This window comes from Suricata suricatta, chromosome 2 (assembly GCF_006229205.1).
Source record: "Suricata suricatta isolate VVHF042 chromosome 2, meerkat_22Aug2017_6uvM2_HiC, whole genome shotgun sequence".
NCBI lineage: Eukaryota > Metazoa > Chordata > Mammalia > Carnivora > Herpestidae > Suricata > Suricata suricatta.
In genome coordinates this window covers 154,339,274-154,363,431 of record NC_043701.1, presented here as the reverse complement: position 1 = coordinate 154,363,431, position 24,158 = coordinate 154,339,274, and the positions used below count along the sequence as shown (strand labels likewise).

The window sequence follows — 24,158 nt, the reverse complement described above, 5'->3', positions numbered from 1 at the left end:
GATACTGTTTAAGGGGAGTCAACTTCATAACTTGCTCTGTTTCAAAAGCTATCTTTCTGGGGCCAGAGTTATGGAAAATTATGATGTTCCTAGATCTGACAGCATTATCTTCTGAAATCTTCCAGTAAGAAGAAGGCTTGTTACTTAGGTGTCCACAGACTCAATAATAGTTGTATCACTGCAACATATATTGAGAACTTAAAATGAAGTAGGTTCTGAGCATTGGGCCATGATTTCATTGAAACTTCAGAACAACTCTAGGAAGAGGCATTACCACCACTTAAAAACAAAGAACCAGTGTGCACGCTGCTAGGACTTAGCACCAGAACTCTCCATCTCTAAGCCAGTGTTGCTAACTAGTTAGGGAATCTTGTACTACAACTGTCAAAGAAATACTTTTTTTTTTTTAACATTTATTTATTTTTGAAAGACAGAGAGAGACAGATAATGAGCGGGGGGTGGGTGGGGGAGGTGGCAGAGAGAGAGAGGGACACACAGAATCAGAGCCGTCAGCACAGAGCCTGATGCGGTGCTCAACCCCACAAACTGTGAGGTCATGACCTGAGCCGAAGTCGGATGTTCAACCAACTGAGCCACCCAGGTGCCCCAAAGAAATACTTTTAACAGGGATAACTGTAGTAACAATCCCTCCTTCTCTGTTTATTGTCTGTCCCCCCATCTAGAATGTCAGCTTCATGAGGAATTTATTTCTTTTTTCATTGCTGTATGTCCAGTGGCTAGAAGTGTTTGGGATTAAATTTCTTAATAAGTTCTGATTAAGTTAATAGTTGTCTCTATTCTCTATCTTCTCCAAGGAAGTGACTAGAATCCTTCAGTTTTTTTTTGGTCAAGAATCTACTGGATTCATCTCAACAAAGGTGACATTGGATTGTCATTTGTATTTGCCAAACAGCAGACATGGAAATCACATGAGATGGCATCAAATGTTTACAAAATAATCAGAAAAGCCATGCCCAAATGGGGTTTCTAATTGCTACTAACCCAAAGTGGCCTGTTCTGAGAAATTTGCCAGTAGTTTAACATTATTCTATTACCATTTGCTGATTGAGAATACTTAATCAGATCTATTCTCCATCCTGATTCTTTTTGAAAATGATGATTTGGAACGGATAGGGGGCTTAAAAAAAACAAAATATGGATTCATATATGGACTCTCCTAATTCAATGAATGTTCTTTAATATAAAGGGATCAGCCAACATTATCTCCAAGGTCCTACTAGTTTTACTGTTCAATGACCCACACCTTCTAGCCTTCTTAAATGGGAAAGGAAGGATATTAACTAACCTTAATTTTGAAGATAATTTTGAACATCACATCTAATACAGCATACAGTTAGGGACTTCTGTTTCCCTCTCTCTTATCAGTGTTCTTCAGTTATCATTTGTAACTGTTGACTATGTATCTTCTTCTAATAGCATCCTTATGTCCCCATAATGTGATTCTTAAAGTAGCCTGAACCAGAAAAACAAATAATCACATTTATTTGAACTATGTGTTAACTGTGAGTTCATAGGCTGGATAACAATGCAGGAACCTCCTTCATTAAATGAAGCATAAGAGCTGTGGTTTGGAAACCCCTTTTACTGGTCTCATGGGCCCTTTTCCTAACTTCTGAAATCTAGAAGCTGTGTTCTAGAAGGTCGAAAATGCTGGAAGTTTGATGAGTATATGTGTCTACACGAAATGGAATGATATAAGACCTGCCAAATTTCCTGAAGAGTCAACAAAAACAGTGAGGCTGTTTTAGGGAGTGGGAGCCGAAGCAGTCTGCCGACCTGAGTGGCAGATAAGAGGAATAGGATTTTGGTAGCAGGCAGCTGCTTCCCTGCTCTTGATTCCACATTCCATTCAAGTGCCTTTGCAGAGAATTCCATTCTACTGAGAATATTCAGACTATGCATGAGACGCTGACCAAACACGGCTCCAGAGAGCCAAAAATAAAGGCTTTGCTAAGGCTGGGCCAATTAACCAGAGCTCCAACACTGGCTTTTATGGGAAGTTAAACTGAATTTTTATTACTGCAGGAAACATCTAAGAAAGAAAGGGTGTCCCAGGACATTTGATAATCTAGGAATTTAACAGCTGGAAATGCCCTTCCAAATAACTTCCTCCAATCCACATTTTACCCTTGTATTCAATTTTCCTCCTCCATGCGGCCTTCCCCAGGCTCCTGCGAGAAATGAGCATCTTCTTTTCTGTGCTCCAACTGCCCCTCTGCAAAACTCTATAGATGCACTTTCTGTGAAGTATGGAAGTCACTGTCTTACTCTCCTTCCAGGCTCTCCTTCCTGTCCCAGAGGGGCAGGGGCCATCTTATTTAATATGTAGTCTCTAGCACTGAGCACACTCCTTAGAACCCTGTAGGTAGTGGATAGAGGGGGGCAACTGAGAGATAACTGAAGGCTTAGAGCCCAGTTCTCAAAGTATACTTCCTACACCAGCATCATCACCTGGGAACTTGTTAGAAATGCAAATTCTTGGGCCCTATCCTAGAATAAAAAACTCTAGGCCTGGAGCCCTGAAATCTGCTGTAACAAGCCCCCAGCTGATCTGGATTTCTGATAAGGTTTGAGAATCACTACCTAAGACTTTAGGGAGAACATGTTACTTTTCATCTCTGACTGCACTGAACATATTACCTGTCCCACAAACACTCACATCCATACCATGTTTCTTTAAGGGTGGGGGCTCCTGAGGGCAGAGGTGAAGCCCCATCATCTCTATATTCTCCAAAGCCTCCAGCTTAGCATCTGGCACAGAGTAAATTTGACAAATGCCAGCTGAATGATGGGGCATCTGTCGCAGAAAGTCCCTGTGGCTGTGACTGGAGCAGGCCTCTCTGAAATGATGCTTCTGCCTTAGTATTTCCAAGGATGAATCATGTCTGAGATATTAATTCTAATGGGAATTACCATACTGATGAATCATATCATAATGAGAAAACCTGCCTGCCAAGGATGCCTCTTGAAAAGAAAAAAATCAAATCAGGACAAATGGATTATGTTTTGAGGCTTGTGATGTCAGACCATGAATTAGGTCGACAGAGGGATTTAATGGACTGAACTACCAGGCTCCCCGCAGCTCTAAGGAGCAACAGGTCAATTAATGAATCACATGGGGACAAAGCCCCTGCAAGAAAAAAAAAAACTTTCACAAATCCTGTAGACAGAGATGCCTTGGCTCAAAGGCTCACGGGCAGTGTTCTTGCTAAACTGTAACATGTGAAACTGTGAGGCACAAAGAGTTCCCCAAGTCCTGTGGCTCTGGCTGCTGTGTGTCCACAATAGGTGGAGGGGACCAAGGCAAACCCATAGAGCCAGGATGTTTGCTTCCTGTGCCAAATGAATCCCCACTCACCCATCCCTGCTTCTTCAGCCCCTCTCTGCCTGACGTCATTGCTTCTGGACCAACCAACACTACACATCCTTCCTCTACCCTCTGCCTGAAGACTGCCTGAGGCTCACCTCCCAGAACATACTGCTCTAACCACCAGAGGTGGGACAGCAGAACAGAAGCCTTGGGGTAGAGAGGACAGAGCTGGGTCTTTGCATCACACTGATCATGTTGGACTCTTAATGCCACTATCTAGAAGCAGTGGGGAGTAGCCTGTGTTTTTTTAACTGGGAGTATCAGAGTTGTTATAAGCCAGGATTAATGGAGATAGGTAGCTGTGAGTTCTTTGTCTCCAGCTACACAGCTTTAGAGTGTCCAAAGTATCATAACAGTAACAATGCTTGCATCTCTAGAACTCCAAGGCCATGATTGCTGTCCTGCAATATCTGAGGCACCCCCACAATCACACCTCCTATTTACTCATTGGTGTTTCCAGGGTGCTGGAGCCTCTCCTGTGCTTGGCCCCCTGCATGTGGAAGTGTCTGAGTATTTTCTGGTCCACCACAATAGGCAGTGATGAGTGAACAGAGACCACCAGGTTTCCAAAAGCCAGAGTAATCACTCAGCTCAGATAGGGCAGGAGGATATGGAGCCTGGGAGAGGAACTGCTGGGTATAGAAGGGAAAAGTACCAGGGGCCTGGACAGGATGGAGGAGATGAGGAAGGGGATATAAAAGGAATATAAATCCTGGGACCCACATGCAGAGAAGGGCAGCCTCTGGGAGGACCAAAGTAACAACCAGATCCTTAGGCAAGGGTGCTCACCCAGGGGAATTCTTTGAGTGGCATGGACTGGCATCCAATGCAGATGTGGACAAAGTCTCTGGCTGCACCTTAGTTTCCGAAGAAGATATCTATGCCTACGAATGTCTTCCTTGTTTGGACTCCATTCATTCATTCATTCACTTAAATATTTACTGAATGTACACTTTGTGCCAAATAATGTGCCAGAAGCTGGAAAAAAAATGATAAATAAAACAGTTTTTGTCTTCAAGAAAGCTATCAAGTATGAGGCGAGGCAGGCCAGAAAATGGACAATTCTATTATAGCATGCAATTCTGCAATGATGTGAGCACAAAGTGCTTTGGGAACACAGAAGAATGTCTTAGTAGGCATGGGAGGCTTCTCCTAGGTTATAACAATTAACATAACCTGAAAACAATAAGAAGAGTTAGCCAGGCATAGGTGAGGACAGAAAGAGAGAAGAAAATACTCTAAACGGAGGGAACAGAGTATGCAAAATAGTTCCCTGTGGTTGGAGCTAAGAGAGTGAGTAATGAGTCTGGGGAGGTAGGCAGAATCTTTCTGAGTTCTTACAAGTGAATGCAATTAGCCCAGAACTATTTCCTTTCACAAATATTTTCTAAGTCAACAGCCACAGAAGTACCTTCAACAGAATAAAAAAATGTTTACAGTCTGAGGGTTATATTTCCTTCACCTGAGGAAACCCATTGCCCATCTAGAGGTATCATGCTAAATAGTGAAGATGTAACATCAAAAACACCCAGTCTCAGTTCTCGAGACACCAATGGGGTAGAAATGATCATTTCTAAGGGTTCTTATAACTTGATAGTTTCCTTGTTATCAACAAAAAGCAATGGGAATGGACAAAGTGCCCAATATTATTTACCAGTCTGGAACAGGATAGAGACCATTGACTTCATTCACACCTACAATGTAACAATGACAGAGGCATCCCACAGAGTGGGCAGTGATTGAGAACTTTTCCTGTCTAGTTGGATGTATAGAGCCAGAAAGACATGGGAAAGACTGAAGGAAACACTGCCTTCCTCTCTGCCTTTGGAAGATAGCAGTGGAAATGTAGGCCTTCAAGAAGTTTCCAAAATAATGGAGTCTACAAAACATTAAACAGGTGATGGCATTAGAACTTTATGCAACTTCATAAAGAAGATTCAGAGACTCTCTAACTCCAGATAGATTACTTCTGTCCTGTTAGAGACACTCTCAGCTAAGCGTGTGCATGAGCACATATGTACGCTCATATGCACATATGTACAACAGGATCATATGGAGAGACTGAAGATCAAAGAAAATGTGTTCAGAGGGCTCAGAGGTATGAGAAAGCAATTACCTTCCATCTCATCTGTGCCTACCCTGTAGTCAGATACAAAAGATATAGTCACCATTAGGTGTATTCCAAAGAACTGCATGGGTATTATTTAACAAAACAAAACAAAACACCTAAAGTTCATCAAAACTGAGAATGACAATCATATTAAAAAATAAAAGCTTCAAAATAAGATAAAAACAGAAAAGGAAGCAAACCTTAAGAAACTCTTAAATACAGAGAACAAACTGAGAGTTGCTGGATGGAAGGTGAGTGGGGGATAGGCTAAATGGGTGATGGGCATTGAGGAGGGTACTTGTTGGGATGAGCACTAGGTATTACATGTAAGTGATGAATCACTGGGTTCTACTCCCGAAACCAATACTACAGTGTATGTTAACTAACTTGAATTTAAATAAATAAATAATTAATTAAAAGCTTCTAATTTACATTCCAAAAAATAAGGCATTTTGGCCTTTACATTTTGTCATTTTAAAAGCCTGCTCTGTTGTTTCTACTGAGCTTACGGTTTTTCTTGGCTATCAAAACAAAGAGGTCTTTTGTTGACAGAAACAGGCGACAGTGTTTTGGTAAAAAGATTATACACAGAAAAATGGTATGAAGCTCCACTGTATAAAAAGTAGACTTAAGAGCTTGCCTCCAGATTCTCTGGGTTTCTTACAACAATCTAAAATACCTTTGTCCTTCAGTTTGTGGGAACCCTAAACAACTGGATGCAGTTGTTATTTTGTAAGGGCTTATAAAAGATCCTATGCAGATATGACTACATATAATTTTTGAGGGGGGAGGGGCAGAGGGAGAGGGAGAGAGAGAGAAACTTAAGCCGGACGCAGGGCTTGATCTCACGACCATGAGATCATGATCAAGAGCCGAACACTTAACCCACTGAGCCACCCAGGTATCTCATGACTACATATAATTAAAGTCAATGGCAACAACAGTGTGTATACTAACTACAGCTGTGACAAACCTCATGGGGATTGATTACTGGTGGGTGTATCAAGGATTTCCTCTCCTTTGCAGCCTCGGTGATCCAGTGATCCATGGTATGTTGTACTGTGTACAGTTGGAACTCATAATATATTCTTTAAATTGATTTCATTTGGTTCATGGAATCTGCATTTACTGGACACTACCAGCAATGCCAAAGGCAGAAGGCAAAGATGATGCAGCCAACATCACGATCAGGTGGGCCAGAGAAAGGGGAGGGCTGCTGAGGCTTACTTCCAGCAGAACAGGTAGGAGCTAAAGGAGACACAGTGAATGTGGTGCTGAGCTGGAAGAATGGGCCTTCTGATAGGGCCATACCTCTGTGGAACCAGTTATTTCTGCAGCTTCTTTGGACATCAGTGGGTCCCCTTTCAGGGGCAAATGAGGGTTCAGCTGGAGAGTTCTAGCATCTGTGAACCCAAAGTCAGGCTATCTTTTGTCACTGGGAAGCTCATTCCCTGTGCTCTTTCTTCTCTCAAAACCTTGTGCTCTCTCTACAAGAACCCCAACGATGCTTACTTAGCCATTCACTTCCTGTGCAGGGGGCAGGAAGGGAGTTCTATTTGTGCTCAAAATAGGTAGAGAAGCAGCACATATGGGGACCTGGCATAGGGCCATACTGATGAACAGACCACAGATAATCCTAGTGATCATGACGTACTACAAAATAGGCAGAGCATTGAGGATAGAGATAAACAGACCCTGGAAAATGAGTTCCAGAAAACCAGGGGTACAGGCATAATATGAGGGCTTCTTTCTTTCTTTTGATTACCTCCCTCCAAATTGCTTCTTTTCAACTCTTCACCTTTCAGCCATGGAGAACGCAGGAGGACATATTTTGTGTTAGGAGAAGGTAGGACATATTTTGCTTTAGGACGGAGGGCATAGTTATCTCTGGCTGGCTAATTCTGGTTTCCATTGGTCACCTGCAACATGTTTCCTCATTAGCTCTTCTACGTTTTGCCCTGGACACATTCCTGAGAATTCTTCTTCTTCTTCTTCTTTTTCTTCTTCTTCTTTTTTTTCTTCTTCTTCTCCTTCTCTTTCTTTTTAATGTTTTTTACTTTATTTTTGAGAGAGAGAGTGTAAGTGAGAGACAGAGAGAGAAACAGAACTCACCATCAGTACAAGGCCTGATGCAGGGCTTGAACTCACAAGCTGTGAGATCATGACCCAAGCCAAAGTTGGATGCTTAACCAACTGAGCCACCCAGGCACCCCCATTCCTAAGAATTCTTCAGACAGACTGGACAACCTTTTCCTATCAAGGCCATAAATTTTTTCTCCTTTTCCAAAATCAATCATAGGCCACTCACAAGGAGTTTAAAAAAATCATATCTAGTGTTATTTTCAGACACAAGACATAAAAAAATAAACAAAACCAAGAGCTGTATGTATAGTGGATGTGAGGATAAATGAGATCCACATTGTGAGAAGTTAAGAATGGGGAGGAATTTGGTGAGAAGAGAATCCTAGAAAGATAGTTTTGAAGCTCAGGATAGAAAGAGGGAGACAGCGGCCCGAAGAATAGAAGTGAGTCTGAGATAAGTATGCTTTGAAGGCACATGCTGTTTTCCTGGTTTTGGATATCAGAACAATTATCACCCTCTATCTCTAACCTATGAAGTGCTCACTGATTAATCAATGACTCACCCCTGCTTCATTGAGTGTCTCTTATGACCAGGGGTGGTTGGGAAGGCAGGGCAAGTAATAGGAAAGTTAACTAATAGGATGAGACAGGAGATAATACGTGAAAAGAGAGGTTCAGGCAAGTGGGAACAGGCTGATTTTGCTGAAAAGTGAGTAGCTACCACCTGCCCCAAATCATGCAAGGGCATGAGACGGGGTATAATGGATGAACCTACTGTAAAGCTGGTGAGTGAAGAAATAAGGAAAGAGCAGCTGTACTGTGAACTCCTGATTATCTGGGATAAGGTGGAGACCATAATACTATGCAAAGCTACCTGCAAGTGAGGTGCTATGAGGCTTGTTATAAAAATCCAAGCAGGACAGGAAGTCAGGACCGGCAGTAATCACAGAAAAACTTTCACGAATGAACAAAGCCCTGAGATGGACACCATTGGGCTAGGAAGGTGGAGAAGAATGAGTTCCTGAGGATGAAAAGTTGCTGGCTCCGAAGTGCAGGTTTGGGTGGGAGATCAGATTGTCAGCCTGAGATGCTGGACGACCTTCCCTCCTCAGCCTCTGTTAGCAGCATTACTGTCCATGCCTATCTGTCCCAGTGGGAAGGGAAAGAAGGCCAGGACACCCAATGTGCTCCTATTTTGAAGAGAGTGAGGGGTAAAAGGAGAACAGTTTTTTCCTTCTCCTTAGAGTTTGCCTTTCAGCCCAGGAGGCCTGACACCAAATGTTCTGAGCATTCTGAACTTGGGGAGAACCCCTCTGTTGGGACTTTGCTATTATGGCAAAGAATTTAAGGTTCTAAGGCAGATCCTATGGAGATTCTGTAGTCCCCCAGGTTGTGATTTCTCTTTTGGTGGATGCTCTCACCAGAGGTCAGGTCATGGGACCAGCTGGGATGGCAGGTCCTGTGGTATGTCCCCCCGTACATCAGGCAAGATGCAGGGAACTGGGTGGTGCTCCAGACAATAAACTCATAGCTGCATTTACAGAGATCCAGAGAGGCACACATTCAGACAGATACACACACCTGAGCACTGAGAAGACGCAGCCTTGTTTTGAATTAATCATCTCCAAAGGTGTCCACCCCACAGCATCTTGAGATGCAGTCATGACAGCGCCTCCATCATCTGTCCTTCCTTCTGGATTCATCCTCAGTTCCACCCTATGGGAACCCACTGCTCCTACCAAACCAAACTGCTTACCACCACCACCCCCCCCGCCCCTCAGCATACCTAAGCTTTCTTGCCCAACTTCACCTTTCAGAATCCTATCTGCTCAAGCCAGTCTTAATGTCACTACTTAGCTAGTTGCATGACCTTGGAACAGTTACCTTCCATGTCCCTCAGTTTCACTAAGGTAAAATGGGGACAAGAGTGTGGTGATTATATGAATTAATAAAAGTAAGGCACCTAGATCAGTGCCTGGGAATCAGTGAGTTCTGTGAAAGTCCCTGTTTCTTTCTCACCCATTGGATGTCCTGGGATATTTGCCTGTCTCCTGGTCCACTTCCCCTCTGATCACTCACATGCTATTGGAAATACAGGTGATAACTCAATGCAGCCAAGCAAGATGTACTTTATTTTCCTCCTAGTTATTGCTCCTATTTTAAGCTCTGTCCATTTTGAAAGGAATAAGGGTAACAGCATTGAGTTTCTCCTCTGCTGGTCCCAATTTGATTATTCAGTGTGAAGTCCTCCCAGTGAAGGATACTTGTGGCTTTTTAAAATAGCAATTTTATTGAGATATAATTCACAAGCCACACAATTCACCCATTTGAAGTAGACAGTCAATGGTTTTTGGCATATTTACAGAGTTGTGCAATCATCACCACAATCAATTTTACATCACTTTCATTACCCAAAGAAGAAGGTCCACACCCATGAGCAGTCACTCCCCATTTTCTGCCAACCTCCTCAGGCCTAGGCAACCATTAATCTACTTTCTATCTCTAGATATCTGTCTGTCCTGGACATTTCATATAATCCCCTGGCTTTTTCAAGGGGCCAAACTCTTCGACCTTCACTCAACATTAATCTATTTTTCCAAACTACCCAGCTCTGTAGGACCAGGCACATTGTTGTCACCCAATAAATGTTCTGTTGAATGAAAACTAAAACATGGGTTCAGTCAAGTGCAACATTTTTTTCACATTTCGTCTTTGGAACGTGGTCTAAAGCCAGTTCAGGAAATAGATCAGGAGCAGAGTTGTATTTTTGTTTTCTAGGGCAAAAAAAAAAACAAAAAAAAAAAACAAAAAAAAAACTTTGCTAAGACTCCTCAGAGTAAAATTTTAGTGCAGTGGTTCTCAAAGCTGGCTGTACCTTTGTGTCACCTAGGGGACAAAAGGTACTGAGGCATGAGCCTTGCCCTCCCCACTGCCCCCTCAAAGTTCTGACTTAACATCCTACAGTGGGGACCATCAGTATATTTTAAATCTTGGCCAATTTTAAATATGATTCTATGACCAGGCAGGGTTGAGAACTCTTGTTCCAATGGAAACAACCAGCCTAAGCAAGAATAATTTGTTGAATTTCAGCCATGCCCAGAATGACACGCAGCCAGTTTTCAAATCTGTCTTCAGGAAAATGAATCTCTGAATTTTTAAGAAAGCAATAAAAACCAGAATATTGATTTCACAAAAATTTTCTTTATAGCCAACATTACTATTAGATGGAATTGTACAAAATTGCTGACACTGACTGTTTTTGAGTTATAAAGTGGAAACTTCATATCATCAAACTAATTAAATGCCTTTATTTAATGAAATAGCAGATACATATAATACTCAATCTGAACCACTGTTTCACTAATCCACCTATTTATTTCCTTATGCTTTACACACTTTTTAAAAAGAACATTTCAAGCTTCATTAAATATAGATTTCTAGTAGATGATGGAAAATAGATTTACCACTGAAGAAGACAAAAGCATGAAAATTTGTGACCAGATTAAAAAAACACCAACTTTATAGCCAATCTTCACTTTATGCACATTATTTTTGGAAAGCATATCATGAAGTAGATTGTCATAAAGCAAGTTATGTTTTCCCATAGGAAAACTTTTATGATTTGGGATTGTGTTCCTGACTAGACATCATATAAAGCAGAGATATGATAAAACACAGGTCACAAAAACAAAGCTGCGATAGCTATAAACCTCTATAAACATTTAAAATAATACATTTATTATTCAAGCACCACAAAATGTCAAAATCATATTTCACCCGTTGATCATTATACTGTCATTTTGGAAGGTTATTCAGTACTGCTCATCAAAGCTCAAACCGCATACATTCTTTGCTCCACCTCTAGTGATATTTCATATAGGAAAATTGGCTCTGTCTCTTCCCCGTCCTCACAGAAACAAGTACCAATATCTCAGTCTAGACCTGAGACCCTGCACAATCTCACTTCCACCTGGGCAGAGTCCTCAAGGCTCTTGCCCATCTCACTACTCCCTCTTCTGGGGCTCTGCTCCCTCCACTGGTCAGCTGTGTGTTGCCCTGAGGACAATCTTGTTCAGAGTCAGGAGGAATTTAAGGAGCTTAGGTGTCTAGTGCAGGCTCCACAATGTCTAGTCAAGTGCATTTCTGCTTTCATTCCCATCTCAGGCTGGGAAGCCAGGCGTCTACCTCCTTCTTGTGACCAGACGGCTCATAGTTCTGTTCTTTTGAGCTTTGCTGCTGGGAAGACTCCTTCCTCACTCCACATGCCTGCAAGAGGCTGAAGACCTCTCCTTGAACCCCACCCTGGAGTTCTGCTACCTACTGCCATACTTTTCCAATGCCAAAACCCTGTCAAATAAATATTTCATGAACGAGTGAATTTCTAGCTTTCTCCACACTGCACACAATAGAACAGATAACTGTAGCCTCTGGATGGGTCTCTCGGAGTCAGGTGGCTCCTGGACTACCAGCCACCATGGCCTCTTTGTGAAAACCCTGTGCTGTAAACACCAGCCCTGCCTTTCTTGCTGCACCTAGGACCTGCCTCCTCTTGGAGGGTCTCCAGGACTCCTCTCTTTGTCCCTTCTTCCTTACTATACTGCCCTAAAGTCTTACTAGCTCCAGGCTTAAAACTCCCCTGATCCATACATTCTTCTTCCTGTCTCACCAACCCTCTGGTCTCTCATGCACTGCAGAAGGGAGTGGACATTTGTTAAAGTATCAGCTCATAATTCTAGAACAGTGGTTCTCAGCCATTTTGCCCATCAGAGGACATTTGGCAATATGTAGAGACATTTTTGGTTGTCACATTTGAAGATAAGCTACTGGCACCTAATGGGTAGAGGCCAGTGGTGCTGCTAAACATCCTAGAAAGCATGGGACCATTCCCACAACTAACAATTATCCAGCCCCACAACTGGCTGAGGTTAAGAAACTGTTCCAGAAAAATCAAAGAAAACTCCTGCAGCACTACAAACCAAATCAAATTGAAAATCACCAACAAAGAAGGATAATGCCTCTGTTTTGGGCCCAAAAAACTTTCCCCCTCCAATTATCAAAAATTATGCTTATTATAGAAAAAATAAAAAATAAAGAAAAGCAAAAGATTGCCTGTGATACCACCATTTATTTTTACATATAAAGGTTGTGATTCTATTATATACAATTTATATGCTTTTTTTTAAATTTAGAGAGAGCCAAGCAAGAGCAAGCACACAAGTGGGGTAGAGGTGCAGAGGGGGAGAGAGAGAGAGACAGAGAGAGGGAGAATCCTGAGCAGGTTCCACTCAGCACAGAGCCCAATGCGGGGCTGAATCCCATAAGCCTGGGATCATGACCTGAGCTGAAATTAAGAGTCAGATACTTAACCAACTGAGCCACCCAGGTGCCTCATACACAATTTATATTCTGCTTTTTCTATATAACATGACAACCAAGTTTTCTCCGTATTTTTAAAAGACACTGCTTCCGTTGTCATGTGAGACTGTTCCCCATGATCTAATGGTAGTGTAATTAACCCTTGCCTTATTAGTGTAAATTGTAGTTGTTTCCAGGTTTTCACTATGATAAAGCCTGTTATGACATGCATATTTGTACATAAAGCTTTTTCTACATGGGTGGTTATTCCCTGGATGAATCTTAGAAAGGGCCTATAATCCATATACAATTTTTGAAAAGCCAACAGAATTTGTCAAAGGATTCTAACATCAAAACCCATGTGAAATGTTCCCCCAGACCCTGTCTCTTCTCTAGCCTAAAAACATCTTCCAAACTTGGAACTTAAAGTGTCTCCATCTAAGGAACATCAAAGGAGCCAGAAAAAAAATCCATCTCCCAACTTTCTGAATAGACACTGTAGTAGATCATGAGAACAAAAATGAAAGTCTTGTCATTTTTGGCACAAAGAGACATAACTAATGTGCCCTTAAGACGGCAGGACTTCCTGGTTACAGAGGCAAAACGATTTTATTTAGAATATCCTTCTTATATGCATAAAGCCACTTTCTGTTCATTAAAGCAGTTTTGTCATTTTATTTAAAAAATTTTTTGGTTGTATTTTCTTTTTATGTCAGGTATTTAGGCTTTGGGGAATGCCATGAGTTTTACAAACATCTTAAGAGCTGTTTGTTGGGATAAATTCAGAACACTCTGAAACAAGAACAGGTCAAAGATAAAAAAATTTTTTCATTAAAGCCCAACCCAATTTTCTCCTATGTTTTAGGAGCTGATTATAGGATAGCAACAGAGAAGTAGAAGTTAAACTGTCACTTTCTCTTCCTGCTCCCAGATTGAAAGGGAAACCTGCAAGCATATATAAATCAATTCAAAGCAACATGTCTTGATGTGTGACTCACATTAAACTCAGTGATGGCAGGGAATGGTAGGACGGTGGGCATCAGAGGGCTTGGGTTTCCACTTCTCTATGCCACGAACATACTCCTGGCTTCATCACTGACATCTGAAGAGTTTAATTTCAAAAAAGGAAAACTATCAAATATGCATTTGTATATTTATATTTGTCTAAATGCAGTAACAGTACAAAGAGGGTTGTTATTGTGTATTCCTATGTATTGTGTATTCTCCTTTATGATATCAACCCAAGTATGGTCATGGACAGAAAAGTCAGTACTGATCAGGCAAGCCTGGGGCTGGAAAGAAACAGGAAGATGTCTGGGTGGAGAATTAGTGGTTCAGAATCAAATATCATGGCAGGAATCAAAAGTCCCTTCCAAGTCACAGTTCTGGGAGCCAGGATGTTAGCAATGACTATGGGAGGCATAAAAATGACAAAACATCCACAGCAACCACGATCACTGAGGCTGTTTGAGGGTTGACCTCATTGTAGGCACTCTGCTAAGTGTGTCACTTGAATGATCTCAGCCAGTCCTCACGACCACCCCATAGTCCTTGTTACACAAACACACATGTGAACAAGGCCTGGAGAGAAGTTCAGAGGATTGTAAAATCTTCCACTTGCAAGAAGGCCAAGCAGAGATTTCAACCCTGTCTCCTGACTCAGAGCCTACAGGAAAGATCAATCAAGATGAGACATTGAATAAAGAGTTCAGTGACATGCAGAGGTGGTGTGAACCTGAGTGAAGTGGAGGTCTCCATGACTCGTCCTGGGGCTCCCAGTGGGCAAAGGCCCTGGAGGCCCCATGGTTGCAGAGGAGCTTAGACCTCACCTAGGGCACAGTGGGGCTGGGCCAGGAGGTTAGACAAATGACTGTTCTTCTAGGAACAGGGAATGGTTCTTGCTGCTGTCCTTGCCCGCTCTTTCCTGCCCTCCCCTGTGGACAGGTTCAGGAATGGACTAGGAGGCCAGCAGACCCCAGCCTGTGCTACAGAAGTGAGAGAAGCAACAGAGGAGCCTTAGTCCAAGGGCAAAATCTGTCACAGTGGGTCGTCTCCAACAGTGAAATCAAACAACTAACTCAATGGCATTTTGGATTTTTTTTTAACTTGGAAAATTTTTATTTATTTTTGAATATTGAGAGGTTTTAAAATGTTTTTTTGTTTTGTTTTTGGTTTTTAGAATTTAAAAAAAATAGTTTATTGTCAAATTGGTTTCCATACAACACCCAGTGCTCTTCCCCACAAGTGCCCTCTTCCAACACCACCACCTCTTTCCCCCCTCCCTGTTCCCCTTCAACCCTCAGTTTGTTTTCATTATTCAATAGTCTCTCAAGTTTTGTGTCCCTCTCTCTCCCCAACTCTCTTTCCCTCTTCCTCTCCCCCTGGTCCTCCATTAGGTTTCTCCTGGTCTCCTGTTAGACCTATGAGTGCAAACATATGGTATCTGTCCCTCTCCACCTGACTTATAATGAAATCTGGCCATTTTTGGAAAGTGGATGGACCTCGAGGGTGTCATGCTAAGCTTTTTGGATATTTTGGATTTTTTTTTCATAACAAAAAAAGTATTTGGGGGGCATTTGGGTGGCTCAGTTAGTTGAGCATCTGACTCTGGATTTCAGCTCAGGTCATGATCTCAATTTGTGGGCTCTGTGCTGACAGTGTGGAGCCTGTTTGAGATTCTCTCTCTCTGCCCCTCCCCTGCTCTCAGTATCTCAAAAATAAATAAATAAATAAATAAACATTACAAACAATATTTTCAAGAGAAATCTCATGTAGAAGTACAGAATTTACAAAAGGTGAGTAGTGGGGAGATTCTGGTTTAATGAGAGATGAAGGATTCCCAGAATGTCCTCCTTCTAGCTATTTCCAACCTAAACACTTTCAAGGACACTAAGGCTGTAAAGCAGGGTTGGACCCCTTGGCATCATCAGAAATAGTCAAGGACCCCAAGCAGTCTAACTCTTCTTAGAAATCCAGTAGTAATCCATTACCATAAAGTGTTCTAAAATCCTAAAAAAGCATCTATTTTTCTCTGTACCACACTTTTGACTACCGAGTCCACTGCTTCCTGGCCACTTTGAGAAGTACCACTTATGTGTTGCCCTTCTCTTGTCCTAAACTCACCCTACTCTACCTTCAAGGGGTATGGTTTCTTCTTCTTAGTAGTTACACTAGAACAACTGATGACTTTAGAAACTTTGTTTACATCCTCCTCCTCTTTCCAGACAGAACATTCTGAATCTGTTTAGTCTGTTCTCATTGGAGGACTAAAGGCAATAATGTATGTAAGGCACCAAGCAAGCAAGGAGGGTGACATAAAGAAGGGGTTCAGCAAGCATTATGCCTTTATTCTTCCTTTTCCACCCCCTTCATCACTTATAGGGTTCTTGCCTGGTTTTGCCTTCCATTGTAACCCTTTGTTCTTTTCTTAGCCACACTCATTGCTGTGCCCCAAATAAGGCTGGGCAAGACAATGAGGTCATCTTTACCTATACAGCTAAACAGTAACACTCCAAGACTGTGAACATCAACCCCAATCAGCACCACGGGAAGAGTGCCATCACAGACAGGAACACAGAGTTCACCCTTCTCTAAGTAGCCTCTACATTCCTGTGACAGGAAAATTGCAGCAAAAATTTGGCCCCAATGAAGATTTCTATTATGTTTCTCCATAACTGAGGGAGGTACAGCAGAGAGAGAGAGAGAAAAAGTGAGCATAAGTGAGAGGGAGTGAGCAAGGGGATCTGATCTAGCTGAACCATGTAGAGAGAAGAAATATGTTTCCTCTGCAGAAAGAGAGGCATGAGAGCAGAGAACAGGAGTCCTCAGATAGGACTGGAACTGTTAGGAAGGAGGCCACCATTCACTTGCTGAACTTATACATGGAGGAAAAGAAAGTCATGAGGAATGTCAGGACATTATTGGTAAAAAGATAAATTGGCACAAGGTTTTGAGAGGACCATTGGTCAATATCTATCACAGTTTTAAGAGATTCTGGAATCACATTTTTTAGGAACCTAAACTTGCAGAAATTTTAACATTGTACAAATAGATATCCAATGATGTTCAGTCTAGCCTTGTTTGTAAGGGCCTAAGTGCTCGGCCTAAGTGTTCAACAGTGACTGTTTAATATATTTGGTGTATCCAAAAATGGATATTCGGCAACAGTGAAAAACACTGAGGTAGTGATATATTACCAACATGAAAAGATCTTAAAAATGCACTAAGTGAAAAAGGCAAGTTGTAATATGATCCAATTTTCATTTTATAATAATATAAATACAGCAATCTGGAAAGTTACACATGGATTGCCTTGATTTTCTTGGAGAGGTAGAGCATTGTCACTTTTTACTTTGGGTACTTCTAGATTGTTGAAATTTGTAATTAAACATCAATTAAATAGAAAAGCTAGCTCTAGCACGGTGGTTATGTGGATGGGCTGTGAAGCCATAACACTGGCTGAAACCCAGTTCTGCCTCATCCTATAAGTGATAGGTAACTCAACTTCTCTGTGACTCAATTTTTTTATTTGTAAAATGGTAATAATGATAGTACCAATCTTAGAGGGTTATTGTGCCAATTAAATGAGTTACTACACTCACAAAGTTTAGAAAAGGCCTGGCATCTAGTAAATACTAGATAAATTGTCAAGGAAAACAATAATTTGATTCCTTTTTTTTAATGGCTAGAAGATGGAAGGAGAAAAGTGAGAAAACATTAGTGCCAGATGATAAAAGGCCTTGCACACCAGAAAAAGGAGTAAGAATTACCTTATTCAGTAGGAAATAAGGAGCCATGAAGTCATTCAACATATATTTATTGAGTGCCTTCTATGTGCCAGGCACCATTCTAGATGACTGGGACACATCAGTGAAATGAAATAAACAACATTTTAGAAAAGACTTTTGGGCATGATGGTTACATGTCTTAAAAGTGTTTTGTGTGTGTTTGCGGGGAGATAATCCAAAGACCGGGGGTTGTCAGCCAGGAGGCCGTTGCATTGTTCAGGTGACCAGGAATGGATATATGAAAGGGATACATGAAAGGCCAGAGATAACAGGCAATTCCTAGTGTTGGCGAGGTGGCAGAGGGAGGGGGAGATGGGGAGCTGTGGTGGCCAAAGAACCTCTGAACACCAGATTCTTTTTTTTTTTTTCATTAAACTTTTGTTTTAATGCTTCTCAGAATTCTGTGACAGATTTTTGGTCAAGCTGTTTCTATTAAAAAGTACTGATTTTAAAAACTAATAACTTAAAACTGCCACAGACACACAAAATACAAATGGTCATTCTCCTTTCCTTCTGAAGGTTTTACGATGCATTATTATCATTAACCAGTCTTTTACTATTAAACTTAAATGGCCAACTGACACAAGCAGTTCTGAGACCATTCTTCCACCACTCATTAAGACTGGGGTGGCAAGTATTGGGGATAATATTCATTTAGCCTTCTGAGCTTTCTGGGCAGACTTGGTGACCTTGCGAGCTCCAACTGTCTTCTTGTCCACTGCTTTGATGACACCCACAGCAACCTCTGTTCTGTCTCATTTCACGAACAGCAAAGTGGCCCATAGGAGGATAGTCAAAGAAGCTCTTAACACAGATGGGCTTGCTGGGAACCATATCAACAATGGCAGCATCAACAGATTTCAAGAACTTGGGACCATCTTCCAGCTTTTTTCCAGAACGATGGTCAATCTTCTCTTTCAGCTCAGCGAACTTGCAGGTGATGCGAGCTGTGTGACAGTCCAGCACAGGTACATAGCTGGCACTGATTTGATCTGGATAGTTCAGAATAATCACCTTAGCTGTGAAGCCAGCTACTTACATTGGTGGGCCATTTTTGCTATCACCAGCCCCATTGCCTTGACGAACATCTTTGATGGATACGTTCTTGACACTGAAGCCCACACTGTCCCCAGGAAGAGCCTCACTCAAAGCTTCATGGTGCATTTCAAAAGATTTTACTTCAGTTGTAACGTTGACTGGATCAAAAGTGACCACCGTTCCAGGTTTGAGAACACTAGTCTCCACTTGACCCACAGGGACCATATCAATACCACCAATTTTGTAGACATCCTGGAGGGGCAGACGCAAAGGTTTGTCAGTTGGATGAGTTGGTGGCAGAATGCAATCCAGAACTTCAAGCAGTGTGGTTCCACTGGCATTGCCATCTTTATGGGTGACTTTCCATCCCTTGAACCAAGGCATGTTAGCTCTTGGCTCCAGCATGTTGTCACCATTCCAACCAGAAATTGGCAGAAATGCTACTGTGTCAGGGTTGAAGCCAATTTTCTTAATGTGGGTGCTGACTTCCTCAACAATTTCCTCATATCTCTTATGGCTGTAGGGTGGCTCAGTGGAATCCATTTTATTAACATCAACAATAAGTTGTTTTATACCCAGTGTGTAAGCCAGAAGGGGAGGCTCACGGGTCTGCCCATTTTTGGAGAGACCGGCTTCAAATTCCCCAACATCAGCAGCAACAATCAGGATGGCACAGTCAGCCTGAGATGTGCCTATAATCATATTTTTGATGAAGTCTTTGTGTCCTGGGGCATCAATGATGGTCACATAGTACTTGCTGGTCCTGAATTTCCATAGGGAGATATCAGTGGTGATACCACATTCACATTTGGCTTTCAGTTTACCCAAGACCCAGGCATCTTTGAAAGGAGCTGTTTCTCATCTCTGCAGCCTCTTTCTCAAATTTTTCAATAGTTCTTTTGTCGATCCCACCACATTCGTAGATCAGATGGCTAGTAATAGTAGACTTACCCGAATCTATGTGCCCAATGATGACAATGTTGATATGAGTCTTTTCCTCTCCCATTTTGGTTTGGGTTTAGCGGTGGTTTTCATGACACTTGTGCTCTGGCAGCAAACTCGCTGAGAAAAAGTTGAATACCAGCTTCTTAAAGTTCATTCCAGCATCAGCTAACTCAGCCCTGGACTTGGTCCTAGTTCCATGTCCACCACCACTGATGTGAGGGGCCCTGGAGAGCTGAGTTTTTATGAGTCTCAGAACCCTTTTGTAAAATGACAGGGTCTGACCCTGATAATCTCCAGGGCCCCTTTTGGCTCTAACATGCTACAGTTTTCACGTCATTATAAAGAGGCGATTGAATAGGACTTCCTTTCTCTTTACCAATATGTTATATTCTAGAATCAAAAGAAGAACCACCAAGACATAGGATTTAGATGTGCAGGATAATGTAAGAGAAGATTGTTTACTTTCATTTCCTTTCTGAGAAAGCACACACTGAAATGTATGTGTCAAGGTCTGAAAAAAGGATTACTCAAATAATTTCCTTCTATACATGCAGCTGTTCTAAAGCATAAGCCACAGTCATCCAGTAAAACCATCATCTGTTCTATAAAGAATATGAGCATTCATCTGACCCTTATTTTTAGAGCAAGAGGTCAAGTGCACAAGGGGTGAAATGTAGTCACGTCCACTGTGCCAGATACAGAGACAGGGAGCTGAAGGCCAATTATAAGTTGTAATACCTGAATTTGTGGGTATTTAAATTAGACATCTTAAAAGATCAAAACCAAGAAATCATGGACTATTAGTGTGGCAAACAGAAGCTGCAAACGCCTACATTTCACTTATTCATTCATTCAACAAATTTCTCTCACAAAGTAAATTACCCAAATAAATAAACTCTGACTCATTTCCCATTGCCTGCTGGAGTTTGGTTCTTTTTCCCCACCCAGGGTCATGGAGTATGTGAACTTCAGACTTACTCTCTGTGTGAGAAAACCCTGCAAGAAGATAATCAACTTTATGTTAGAAGAAATTGCAAGTTTACACTACTCACAAGTAACAGGCACAGAAGTCAGACTACCCGAGTCCTGAGCCCAGCTCTGCCACTTACCATCTATGCAACTTTAGGCAAGTTACAGGTCTCTCTGCCTCAGTTCCCCTCTCATAGGATTGTGATGAGGATGTTACTATTTCTACATTATTTTGAACAGTGCCTGCCTTACAGTAAGCACACTATATATGTGTTTATAAGATAAATCTTAGTTGCTAGAGGCAACACAAAGGAGCTGAGAGCAGTTGCGTATTGATTCTCTTAAAGGATATACTTCCTCTCCGTTCATCCTACTCACTCACAAAAGGACCACGGAAAACCATACGTTAGATAAGGATCAGCTGTTCTTCATTTGTACTTAGGAAGGGTTAGGAAGAATTTACACTGCTGAAATCAAAATGACTCTTCTCTTCTCTTTATAAAAGAGATACAAGTTTGTTGGTAGAGATGAAATTATAATGCTCTGGCATGGTGCCCACCAGCCTCAGAGTCTGTAATCTCAACCCTTTGCCTGAGTTATTTGAACCCATTTTATTCTTAGCTGTTCTGGCATGTGAGTGAGTTATGTGTGTGTGTGTGTGTGTGTGTGTGTGTGTGTGTGTGTGTGTGTGTGTGCATGTCCGCACACACGTGTAGAAATGCATGGTGGGAGGAGGGGAACAGCCCAGGTGGAGACTTGACGCTTGAATGCTTGAGTCTGGGTCATTTTGGCTCCAAAATATAGAGTTGTCACCTAGAGCAAATTACTTAACTTCCTAGAATTGAAAAATGGTCTTGACAAGTGATCCTTTGGGGGTTCTTTACTAGACCTATTATTCAAAGTGGCTAGGATGATTTGTTTTCATAACAATTGCCCCCCTGCAGACTGCAGACTAGCCAGAGGGCTGCAGCCCCTGCACTGGCTAGGGGGCCTGAGGGTGTCTGGTAGCATAAATAATGAAGAGCACAAAACTTGAATTAAGAGTTCATGACCCAACTTTGCCATTTACTATCTTGTGACCTTGAAAAAATATAGACCCTCCCTAAGCCTCAGTTTGCTATCTATATAAAACGATGATAATGATAATAACAGTATCTACCTTATCAGGTAGCTGTGAAGAATAAATAAAAGTACTCAAGAAGCCTGACAGTCAGTGCTCATTAAAGAGCAGCTTTCACAATTGTAGCTGTTCTGGTCTCCCAGGGAGATCTTAGGTATACTCTTCTTTGGATTGTGAGGGGTGGTTTATTAACTGGTTTTTAGATTAGCTTTTAATATCCCCATGAGAACTCTTTTAAAACGTGCCATCTTCCTCCTCCACTGTTTTTCTTCTTTGTGTTTTTTAAAATTATTTCAAAACAAACCAGCTATTTTAAAGTGTGTCTGAGTGGTGGCCTATTACTCATCAGAGGAGATTCCAAAGCTTTTTGTAGGAAGGATTTCATGTCAGGATGCTTTGGCCAAAGAGCTGCCTGTCCTGTTCTTTTTCCCTTTGGACAGGCCCCTGGAATGAGCAAAGCTTTGAATACCTCCCACCAAGGTGGTGGATTTAGGGGATGCTGGGAGCTCAGCCTGGAGCAGCGGCTGGAGGAGTCAGTCAGGAGAACCTGTAGGGGAGTTCTGGCATTTGTTCTTCCAACAACTAGCTGTGTGACCTGAGACTGGCCATTTAAACTTGCCAAGTGTACGGTCTTCATTTGTGACATGAGAAGGCCAGCAGTGGGCAAAAACCAGGAAGACAATTCACCCAGAACAAACCGTAAATACTGTTCCCTTCATGAGCTATCAATAGTATGCAAATTATAGGAATATGAAGATCTCATGTTTAAGTTTATTGAAATATAAATTTGAAAACAATGTCAATTTTCGAGGTGCCTTGGTGGCTCAGTTGGTTAAGTGCCAGACTTTGGCTCAGGTCATGATCTCACGGTTCATGGCTTGGAGCACCACGAGGGTCTCTGTGCTGACAGCTCAGAGCCAGGAGCCTGCTTTGGATTTTGTGTCTAACTCTCTCTCTGACCCTCCCCAGTTTTCACTCTGTCTCTCTCTATCTCAAAAAATGAATAAACATTAAAAAAGCAAAAATCAAAGAAAACATCACTTTTCTTCTGCATTACATATGACACATTGGCATAAGTGTGGGACTAGAAACCATAATTCATATTGTGTCTCGTGAAAGAGAAGGAGGTAAATATGGTGTGAATCCTCATGTCTGCAACTCACTAGTTTCTAGGCTCAACCTCTTTGAGACTCCATTTCCTCACTGGAGGAAAAAATGGGTAAAAAGGAGATAATAAAAATACTGCCCACTTGATGGGTTGTTGGAAGGTCTGGAAATAATGTAGGTAATGGAGCTCACTTAACATTTGTTATCTGCCAGATGCTTATTGTTTTGAGGCTAAAGATGATGATGATGGCTGATTCTCCCTGGCTCTATAATGTCATAATGCTGCTGGAAAGAAAACCCATTCTCGTCTTTCTTGGTTTCATTTTCAGAATCTGTGCAGCCCCACTCATGGAGTTTCCTAGGGGATTGTGACCCGTGACCTCAAGGTCCCAGGCAACTCCAAGTACAGTCCCCCACACACACCGCTACACATCAGATGCCCTTCCTGCCATGCCCGCTGGCACTCACTCAGCTCTGCAAAGGGCTTTCTGGCTTCATGGGCCAGATCCCCTCTAATGCCTGAGCACAGAGCAGAAAGTGACATCCTCCCTGTGCCCCACAACTTCTGCCTGCATCTCCCCACAAAGCAACCACAAACCAGCCATCTCCCACCTCCCCCCAGAGTTCAAGCTCTTTGACATATGTCTCCTGCCACCCAAACACTGCACATCTGTGCCAGCCATAAGGCCAACATATTTACCAAGTAACTCATTTCACCCTGGGGAGGCCCTCAGTCACTTGTTTTCAAATGCCCTTTTGCTTCTGAAGAGGGTTTTTCTTTCCTTCCTCTTTCTCCTATGATTCGTCTCGTTTTGGGGTAATTCAAGCTCTGCACTGACTTGAATTGCCACGGACTCTTTATCTACTCAATATCAAAGATGTCTCTCCTCAAATGTTTTTTTGAATTCTTTCTCAATACCAGGTTCTGTTTCTGTTCCCGTTTTGCAACCTAATAAGGACTGAAATCTGTTTTCAGTAGTTACTTGATTTTTTTTTTCTCAGCTTTAAAAATAATTTCTGAGAGCCATGGAACTGGGGAACTGAAAGGAACTTGTAGAGTCCTTGTTTCATTCATGAAAAAACTGAGGCCCCTGTGGTGGTCACACCGTGGCAAGACGTGCAGGAGAGGAAAGCAGACCATGGACACCCATGTCCTTGTACCCCTCAGCCTATCACACGCCCTATTTCCTTGTTAAGCCAAGTCCAGGCTCTGCATGGCAGGGCTTCTGACAATGACTTCTTTCTATGGAGAGA

The 24,158-nt window shown here is 42.0% G+C and overlaps 1 protein-coding gene and 1 pseudogene across 1 annotated transcript in view; both read right to left on the bottom strand.

The window, feature by feature from the left end:
- Nucleotides 1–24,158, bottom strand: part of PLCE1 (phospholipase C epsilon 1) — a 277,145-nt gene that overhangs the window by 184,737 nt on the left and 68,250 nt on the right. The gene's annotated exons all lie outside the window — the stretch shown is intronic.
- Nucleotides 17,980–24,158, bottom strand: part of LOC115285713 — a 73,292-nt pseudogene continuing 67,113 nt past the window's right edge.